The sequence below is a fragment of the Silene latifolia genome, unplaced genomic scaffold (genome assembly GCF_048544455.1).
Source record: "Silene latifolia isolate original U9 population unplaced genomic scaffold, ASM4854445v1 scaffold_509, whole genome shotgun sequence".
Taxonomy (NCBI): Eukaryota; Viridiplantae; Streptophyta; class Magnoliopsida; order Caryophyllales; family Caryophyllaceae; genus Silene; species Silene latifolia.
The window spans coordinates 40,364-50,897 of NW_027413421.1; the positions used below are offsets into that span (position 1 = coordinate 40,364).

Sequence of the window (10,534 nt, forward strand, 5' to 3'; positions counted from 1 at the left end):
ATGTTAAGAGCTCAAATCACGGGCTTTAAGCAAAGGGATGAAGAATCTTTGTATGAAGCTTGGGAGCGGTTTAAGGGAATTTGTCGCTCATGTCCTCACCATGGACTTAGCGAGTGTTTCTTGGTACAACAATTTTGGAACGGTCTTTATGAAGATTCAAGGAACATTCTCAACATGGGATCAAATGGAATGTTCACCGAAGTTGATGACAATCAAACTTGGAACAAAATTGAGGAAATGGCAGTCCATAACTCACGATATAGTAGACCTCGCAAGGCTACTAGAGGAGGAAAGCATGAAGTGGACTCCATTACTCGAATAGGTGCTCAACTTAGCGCACACATTGATACCATCAATTTGAAGTTTGAAAAAGCTATGGCTAGATTTGAAGAAGCCTCAAAATCACCAAAGCATCATGTTAATGCCATGACGGCATCTTCATCAATCCCATGTAGGATATGTGAGAATTGTGGAACTTTGGGACATGACCAAAGTGAATGTAGGGGAACAAATGAACAAGTGAATGCTTTCCAAGCATACAAGAGTGGTACCCCTTATTCAAACTATTACAATGAAAACACCAAATTCCATCCAAATCTCTCATACAAAAGCCAAAATGTTCAAAACCTTTAAACAACATACACCCCACCTCCCATGAGAAACCAAAATCAAAGACCCTTTTACAACCAAAACCAAGGTTACCAAAATAAAACTCCATACAATCAACAAAATGACCAAGGTTTTAATGTCCAAAAAGCGGTCCTCCAAATGCAAAAGAATCAACAAGAGTTTTTCACTCAAATGCAAAAAGATAGTCAAGCAAAGGAAACCACCATCAACAACATCCTAGCTCACACCAAAATGTTGGAAACCCAATTGACCCAACTAGCATCTTCAAGCTCACAAAGACAAAAGGGGCAATTACCACCTCAAAGTAATACCCCAAGACCTGAAACGGTTAGTGCCATTCACGTGAGGAGTGGTACAAGGTATGAAGCACCAAAGAAGCAAGTTGAGGATGAAGTTGTGGAAGCTAGTGATAAAGAAGAAATTGTGCAAAACTCCAAGGATGGAGAACCATCAAAAGAAGAAATTTCAAAGAAAAATGAAGACAAGGTCAAGGAGAAAGAGCCCATTGTGATTAGACTTCCTTTTCCAAGTCGTCAAGCCAAGCCCAAATTTGATGACCAACTTGGAAAATTTATGGTTCTCAATTCCTTTAACTGAATTAATCAATCACGTGCCGGCCTATGCAAAATACATGAAGACATACTCACAAAGAAGAAGTCGATCCGGAAGCTTGAGACTATCGCCTTCACTAAGGTGCGTAGTGCAATATTTCAAGGGAGTTCACCTCCAAAACTCAAAGATCCGGGAAGCTTCTCAATACCATGTACCATTGGCGACACCACGATCAACAAAGCCTTATGTGATCTAGGGGCTAGTGTGAATGTTATGCCGTACTCGGTGAGTAAAAGGTTGGGGATGGGAGAGCTTAAATGCACCAATATCACACTCCAAATGGCCGATAGATCGACGAAGACACCATTAGGGATATGGGAAGATGTTCCCGTAAGAATTGGGAAATTTTTCATCCCGGTGGACATTGTCATTGTTGACATGGAAGAAGATTCCAACATTCCAATCATTCTAGGAAGACCTTTCTTACACACCACGGGTGCGGTGATTGATGTGAAGTACGGAGAGCTCACTCTAGAAGTGGGAGATGAGAGCATAACTTTAAATCTTGACAAGACCATGAGAGCTCCCCGTTTGCATGAACCATGCTTTATGGTTGATCATTATAGCCGAAAGGATGATAGGAAGAAGTCGGAATTCCAATGGAAGAAGAAAATTGAAGATGCTCCATTCAAAGAGCAAGTGAGTTGTAGCAAAGAGAGCTTGAAAAGCTCACCAAAGTCGAGCAATGAAGCGGATGGCCTTATTGGCCAAGACAAGAAAATGGGAGAGTTGTCTCCATCAACTCAAGAGATCTTTAGTGATCAAGTGGATGAAGTTTGTGGTCTTTGGGACGATGAGTTTGAAGGGATTTTCAATCCCTATATTGGTAATGTTATCGATCAAGACCGACAACAAGGGCAAAGGTCTATTGAAGATCTTTATCATGATAATGAACAAGCTTTTGATTACTTCTTCAAGGTGTTGAGCAACATCAACAACACCTTGGACATGCCCCCATGACATCTCACTAAGGATGAGAGTTTGGTGGAGTCCTCCCTAAACCACCATTTGTAAATATTTCCAACTCCCTAACTCGCATTTTAATTCTTACATTGCATTTTTGTCATTTTTGGATTTTTATGCTTTGATCAAGATAATTATCATTTTTGAGAGAAGTGAGGGAGGGACTAATGATTCAATTGATGTGTAGTGCTTTAGCTTAGTGTGGGGATAGCAATTGCCTAGGCTATTCATGCCTTAGTAGTGCCCCCACAATGAAGAACACGGGATTTTGAAGAATGAAAAATGACAAGGGATATGCAAGTACACGGATGGAATCGGAATCGGGTGAAGCGGGAGAATACGAGGCGTTTTCAAGGGAATCGCCGTCTTCACTCAATCTGGGCGTCGTTGTAAGAATCCGCCCGTCCATCCGAGTGAAATTTTGAAATTTTGGGATTTGTTGATAAATCAGGAAGCGTCTGCAATAGAAGACGCCGTAGTCTCGGAAAGACGTCCGTCCCGCAGTTGAACAATCTGAGCGTCTTTATTGAAAGACGCCCGTCTTTAGGCGAGAACTCTGAAGCCAAAACAAGCAGAATCCGAGCGTCCCGAAGGAAAGACTCCCGTCTTCCCCTACAATTCAAAATTTTTCGGGTCTTTTATAAACCCCATCCCCCATTCATTTCTTCAGTTCTTCATTCAAAACACTACCCATAAACCCCAAAACTCAAAACCCTTATCCTCTCCATCACAAAAACAAGATTTCCTCAACCACATTCATCAAAATCAAATCAAATCATCCTTCTAACAAAAATTAATCACTCCTCTTTCAACAAAAATCAAACCAAGCACCAAAATCTTCAACCTTTGAGTCGATTTTTAAAATTATAAAGGCAAAGCCTTTCACCTTAAAATCGACTTGGGTATACTTGGAAATTGAAGATTTTCACTCTTTTCTTGGTTCAAACATCAATGGCAAGGACAAAAGGAGCAACAAAGGCACCTAAGGCAAAGGCACTATCAACAAGACAAAAGAGTCTTCAAGCAAAGAAAGCCTCATTGGCTATGGTGGTAGCTAGCTTAAACTTGGAAGTGCAACAACAACAACCTCCCTTGGAAGCAACAACATCAACAACTCCGGAAATTGCTCAACTTTCGAACTATCCGGAGGTAATTTTCATCTCTAACTCCCATAGGGAAACATTTACTAAATATGCTAGAAAATCCTTTCTATCCACCAAGTTTATTTGTGAAGATGCCTTAGATAAGTTGGGTGTCCTTGAGCAAACCAAAGCCTTCTTTGAAGCCATGGGGTTGGGAAAATTGTTTGCAACAAAAGAATTGACATACCCCTCCCTTACCTTAGAATTCTTGAGTTCTTTGAAAGTTACTAAGGTACAGACAATGGAAAACATCGAGTTCCACCTAGCTAATGTGAGTAGGCGCATCACCTTTGAGGAATTGGGTAAAGCATTGGGTCTTAGTGATTCACATAGTTATTTCAAGAATCCCGGAAAGTATGACCCCGCTCCTCTTTAGGAGGCGATTTCCGGAAGTAAATTTGAGAACTATCATGCTAGTCGCGCTCTATTAGTCCACCATCCGGGCATTAGAGTGTGGCATAAGGTCATAGGGAATACCATCATTGCAAGAAAAGACACCAACCACTTTACCAAGCTCGATTGTGTTCTTCTTGAGTCGGCCTTAAACATTGGAAGGGAATTCACCAAGCCTTTCATTCTCTAAGGCTTTTGGTGGATATATAGATGGCTAAATGTTGATTGTGGGAAGAAAGGCACCACCGTTATTGTAAATGGAGGTCTAGTCACTCTTTTGGCTAAGTACTTTGATCCGAATTTCAACAAGGATAGCAAGTATGTGGCGAAAAAGGGGGGGTCATCTCATTGATATGGATGCTATGATTAACAAGTACAAGTGGGTTACCCATAACCCTCTTAACACCAAGTATGGGTGGCTCACCAATGAGGCTAGATCTTTTACTTTGCCTTCTAAGATTTGTCGTTTGAGTGTCCATCGGACCAACTACCTCCTTCCCCTCTCAAAAGAAGCCGAATACATTATCCGACAACAAAGGGATGAAGTTGAAATGCCCTCCTCTTCCATTGTCACACCACCCTATCCTTTCAAGTACCAAGAGTTCAAACCCGAAGGTGTTGAAGCAAGCAAAGATTATATGACTCTACTTATGCAAGAGATGCACAAGCAAGCTTTTAAGGATCGGGAAGACGCTTACTTAGCCCAATATCCACCCCTCCTTCATTTAGCTAGGCAAGGACTACTTGATCCTTCATGTCCTTTGCCTAGTTGGGCGGATAGGGAAGTCTTCTTTCTGAGTGCATCTAGGGGTGAGGTTCCGAGTGACGATGAGGTTGTCGGTGATGAGGTTGTTTATAGCATTGATGAAGAGGCTAGTGAAGAAGAAGAAGAGGATGATGAACAAAGTGAACAAGAAAGTGAAGAGGGAAGTGGTGATGAGTCCACTTCTATTGAGGAAGATGATGATAATTATGATATGGTGGAAGACTAGCAAACTTTGGAGGCTCCTACCCTCTTGAGGTTTGCTTACTTCTTTCTTTGTTTTATTTTACTTTATCTTGATCATGGTTGGAGTAGTCCTAGCAACATAGAGGACTAACACCTCGGCCCCATTGAGGTGTTCTTTTTTCATTGTTCCCACTTTTGAAAATCCAAAATGACAAAATTAGTTTCATGCATTGCATCTTGTGTGCATGAACTACACCCAACCTTAGGACATTAGAAATAATGTCTAACTCGGTTTGGGGAAGTACATGAATACGCAACGGGAGGTAATCTAAATTACGCTCTCCGTCATAAACAAAAAAACCATGCATCATGTAGTGTAGATTAGTGTAGCTTGCATTTAGAGTAGAATTCATGCATCATGCTTGCATGATTTCCCATCATTTTGGCCATTGAGGACAATGCCCATATTAGTGTAGGGATGGGGAATTCTAACTTAACTTTTATTCAAAAATCCAAAAAAATTGAAAATTTTAAAAAACCATAAAAATTTGAAAAATTTGAAAAACCAAAAACAAGTTCATTTCCTTTGTAGTGTAGTCATGTATATATTGTTGTATATATTGTGTTTGTTTTATCCTTGTTCACATTGATCAACTACGCAGATCCGAGACATGAGGATATTGAAGACCGCATGGTATGATCTTTCCAATCTCCTTTTTCCTCTTTATGTTAATGACTATGTGGCTTTATTTTGATTGATGCGGTATAACAATGTGAACTTAGGACTTGCATTTAGTTTATATGTCATATTAGTTGGTAGAATCATTTGCATTAGGATGTTTATATGCTAGTTACATCATGGCATGTAGTTTGCATGTTAAAAAATTTTGCGAAACCGTCTACTTGGAAGCTTGACAAGTGTATATAGGCCCTAGTAGATGCTTTTTCTTCTTAAGACTTTGCTTGTTAGAATATTTGTAAAACACCCTAGGATGTGTCATGCTAGTATCCTTTGACCCATGGATTAAGGCCTAGTCAAGAGTACCTTATGGTGTGATAACTCCTTGGCTACCGTTTATTCCAAGGTGACCCTTGAAACCATGCATCCATCCATCATCCATGTTCTACCATATTTTTTGTCATCAAAGGGAATGGGCACAAAAAGAAATCAATTTGAGTTCAATGAAATGAAAAGTGAAAGTAAGTTTGCAAAAAAATGCATCAAATGAAAAGAGGAGCAAAAATAGAACTCCTAAAGCTTCAAATATAAGCTACCCTCACTACATATGGGGTGACTTTGAAAATGTTCAAAGAGAAATGCAAAGAAAATTTGAAAGTTGTCAAGTGTTGAAATGCCAAAAATCAAAAAGAAATGGCAAAAAAAGTGTTCTCAAATGTTAAATGCCACAAGAAATTGGGAGGAAAAACAAAAACAAAAGCAAACTCCCAAAGTGAAACTCAAATATCTATTGATCCCTTTATCCATCGTATCCATTTCTGTGCATGGTAGAGAGGGGACGACCCTTCTTCTTGTCTAGGCAAGAGGGGGAATTCCGCGATCCTCCAGTGTTTCTAACACCATAGGGAGTCTATTCTTGACAAAAGCATTTAACGATTGAGGACAAAGGTACCCTAGCTTGACACAACTTGGAGGTGATTTATTGGTATCCTTCTAGGCTTAGTAGTTTGAAGAAATTGCATCTATGAAGGAATGTGTACCCTTGAATTGCTTCCCTTGTAGATAATTTCCGCCACTTAGATGAGGAAAGTGGCTATTCTTTTGTAGATGCATCCATTACTTGATTTTGTGCGCTTAATGTTTGAATGTGTCGCCATTTTGGCAAGACCCACCTTGCCTTGCAAGAAGGCATCCTACCTCATGGTTATCTTGTTGTGAGTTGAAGGGGCAGAGTGAGATCCGCTAATTGTCTCATATCGGCTATGTTATTAGGTTGGTTTAAAATAATGGTCCTAGTCTTTGTCACCTCTTTACTCGGGACGAGCAAAGGTTCGGTTTGGGGATATTTGATGTGACCATAATTAGAGCACATTTAGTCCCCGAATTAGCCTTGTTCCCAAGCTTCTTAGTGCATATTTGGGCCATTTATTGTCTTTAGTCCTTTTTTTTGCATATTCTTTGAGGTTTTGATCCCTTGGTAGGAAAGGAGTGCAAACCTTGCATTTTCATGGCAAAATAAGGCTAAATTGATTGAATTCAATGACCAAGCATCAAGGAGAGACAAGATTAGAAGGCCTTTGTACATACTATAATACATGGGCAATGATGAGAAAAGATCCTTGCATCCCTGAGGAAATCCCCAAGGATTCTATGAAGAAAAAGGAAGAAAAGAAGAAGAAACGAGACAGCACAGCAAACCGTGCGTCTTCCCCAGAAGACGCTCGTCTTCACCACCACAATCCGTGCGTCTTCTCCCCAAGACGCCCGGGCAAAAGACCCAGAAGACGCCCTTCTTCACCCGAAGACGCCCGGGTAGAAACCACCAATCCGCCCGTCCCGTCTGAAGACGCCGGATTCTCGAGCAGACCCATTTCGTCTTTTTCAAGCTTCAAGGAAGGATGCACATCTTATTCTGAGACCTGGAGTCTCCTAGAGACCGGAGTCTTTCCAAAAAGACCGGCGTTTCCTTAAGTAGGGACTTAATCGTCATTTAAGCCCTTAGTTAAACCTAATTCATCCACCTAATCCCCACTATAAATACCCCATTAGTCTAAATAGAAGAGCATGTTCTTCTTAGCAATCTTTAGTGTAGTTAATATCAATCAAATCTCTCTTTAATCTTGTAATCAACAATTAATCAAGTTTTAATACAAGTTTTATTTCCTTAATCTCTCTCTTGTTCATCCTTTACTTTGGGTAATTGAAGATTATTTGGGTTATTATTGGGAGATTGACAACCTCTCAATCAAGCATCAAGTACTTCTTTTATTCTTTGCTTTATTATTGGAATCATTAGTAGGTATAATTCTCTTAATCCCTCTTTAATTATTGTTAATCACTTTCATTTATTCATCATGTTTCACTTTGTTGGTATGATTGACAACCTTGCTAAGCATGTTCAACATAATAATTAGTGAGTAGTTCCTTAGCTAGGGTTATGGGTAATTAGGGGAAACCAACATGGGGAATGATTCATGCTTAAATTAATATGCTTTCATAGTTTATTTGCTTGCTTGTTGTGATCTCAACTCATGCACATGTTATGTTTGATGAAATGAGAGCCTATGAATCCTTGCATTTTTACCCATCACCTATCTTTTCAATGAGACTTGTAAGATATAAACCAACTCGAGTCTCATTAGACCATGCATGTTGTTGAGTAGGGAAGACTAAGTCGACTTGTAGGTGTTGTACAATCTAATCGATTCGGCTCCGTGACCCAAACTTTCCTAGGATTGTAAGATATAAACCAACTCGATCCATCACAACAATAATTGCTTGCTTATAATTTGAGAACATGTTTGTATGATCAATTCCCATGAATCCCCTATGACCCCATGACACCCTAGTGCTTTTTATCAATTGTTTACATCCCTTTTAATTCATCTTGCTTGTTTACATTCATTGCTATTTTAGTTTAGTGATCTTCTACATCAAACCCCAATTGTGACACCCCTAAGACACCACTAGTTGCAATAGAAATCTCATCTAAATTCCCGTCCCTTGGGATCCGACCTTTACTTGCCTCTTTACTAATTGTAGAGTTGTTTGTGAAGTTATAAATTGTGTTTTGGACTAGGTGCTCCTAACGACAAGTAACCGAATGATTAAGTAAAAATATCCCAACCAATGGTAGTGCATCAACCAAGGGTGGAAAGTCAAGAAATTACTACTCCTATGGTGGAAGCTACACCTACTCCGGTCATAGAACAATTGCAAGATTATCCGGAGGTAACTTTCATAAACGATTCGCATAGGAAAGCATTTGTATCCCTTACTAAAAAGACCATTATTGCTACCAAGTTTATATGTCAAGATGCCTTAGACAAATTGGGTGTGCTTGGGAGATGTAAGACATTTTTCGAGTCCATGAAATTGTTTACCCTCTTTGAAATGCAAGAATTGACTTACCCTTCCCTTACCATGGAGTTTATAAGCTCTTTGAAGGTGACTAAGGTAGAGACTCGGAAAAATGTTGAATTCCGCCTTGAAAACAAGGATAGACGAATGTCTATGAGTGAGTTTGGCAAAGTGTTTGGTCTTGAAGAATATTATCATTATGAGAAAAAGCCTTCACAATATGATGCCGCACCCCTTTGGAAAGCGATCACCAGGCGAAAATTTGAGTCTTTTCGGGAGTGCCATGTTTTATATATCCACCATCCGGATATAAGGATATGGCCCAAGTTTGTGGGCAACACTTTGATTGCAATAAAAGGCACAAATCACCTTACCAAGCTCGATTTTGTCTACCTTGAATCTACCATGAATATCAACAAAACGTTCGCCAAATAATACCACATACTTCAACTCTTACTTGATCAGTGGCATGAAATTAAAAATGGTAAAGAAGGAGCGGCTTTTATTGTTAATGGAGGCTTAGTAACATGGTTAGCCAAACATTTTAACCCGGATTTCAACAAAGACAAGACATACAAACCGGTTAAAGGAGGCAACCTTCTTGATTTGGCCACTATGATCAACAAGTTCCAATGGGTCAAGAATGATAATCTTGACAACAAGTATGAGTGGCTCACTAAAGAATCTAAGTCCTTCATCTTGCCTAACAAGATATGCCACATCAATGTTCGTAGCCCAAGCTACCTACTACACGTCTCCGATGAAGCCGAGATGATTATGAAGCAACATAGGGAATCACATGCCAAGCCCTCCTCCTCCTCTATTGTGACTCCACCATATCCATTTGCCTACCAAGAATTCACACCAAGTGGCACGAATGTCGCGGTAGGCAATGACTACTTGACTCAACTATTGCAACATATGCATAAGGAAGCTCATGAAGATCGGGCCAATTCTTACCGAGCTCAATATCCGCCCCTCCATCATTTAGCTAGGCAAGGACTACTTGATCCTACATGTCCTTTGCCTAGTTGGGTGGATAGGGAGGTATTCTTCCCAAATGCTTCTAGAGATGCCAACATGGATAGTGAAGTTTCTAAGGGGAAGGAGATTGTTGTTGATGACGGGGAAGGTAGTGACTCTTGCCATGAGGAAAAAGAGGAAGAAGTGCAAAGTTCAAGTGATGATGAAGATAGTGAAGCCTATGGGTCCATGGAGGTAGATGATGGTGATGATGATAATGAGGAAGATGATGATAGCAATGATAGTGATGAGGATGTCGCAATGAGCAACAATTGAGGATTGACAAGCTTTTGGAGGATGCCACAATCCATTGTGAGTTTCCTACACCTCCTCTAGCTTTATTTATGTCTCTTGTTTACAATTTTTAATCTTGATCATTGGTTTTGAGTCCTAGCAACACTCAAATGACTCCCACCTCGGTTCCATTGAGGTGTCTCGTTTTGTTCCCACTTTTGAAAATCCAAAATGACAAACTAGTTTCATGCATTGCATTTTTGTGCATGAACTTCCCACTTTTTACACTAGCAATAGTGTCTTACTTGGTTTGGGAAGTTTAAGCACAAGCATTGGGAGTTAATTTAAATTAGCTCTCCAACCAATAAAATCATGCATCATATAATGTAGTTTAGAATACATCACTTGTATATAAGTCATGTAGTTTGCATTTTAGTGTAGAAATCATGCATTCTCATTTAGCTTGCATAATTTTCTATCGTATTGGCCATTGAGGACAATGCCCATACTAGTGTGGGGATGAGAAATTCTGACTTGACTTTTAAATCA

The 10,534-nt window shown here is 39.8% G+C and overlaps 1 non-coding gene across 1 annotated transcript; it reads right to left on the reverse strand.

Annotated features, from left to right (window-relative positions):
- LOC141639659 (small nucleolar RNA R71) lies at positions 1–107 on the reverse strand. The gene has a single exon (XR_012542622.1). It is a non-coding gene; the product is annotated as a small nucleolar RNA R71 (small nucleolar RNA).
- Between the last annotated feature and the right edge of the window lie 10,427 nt (positions 108–10,534).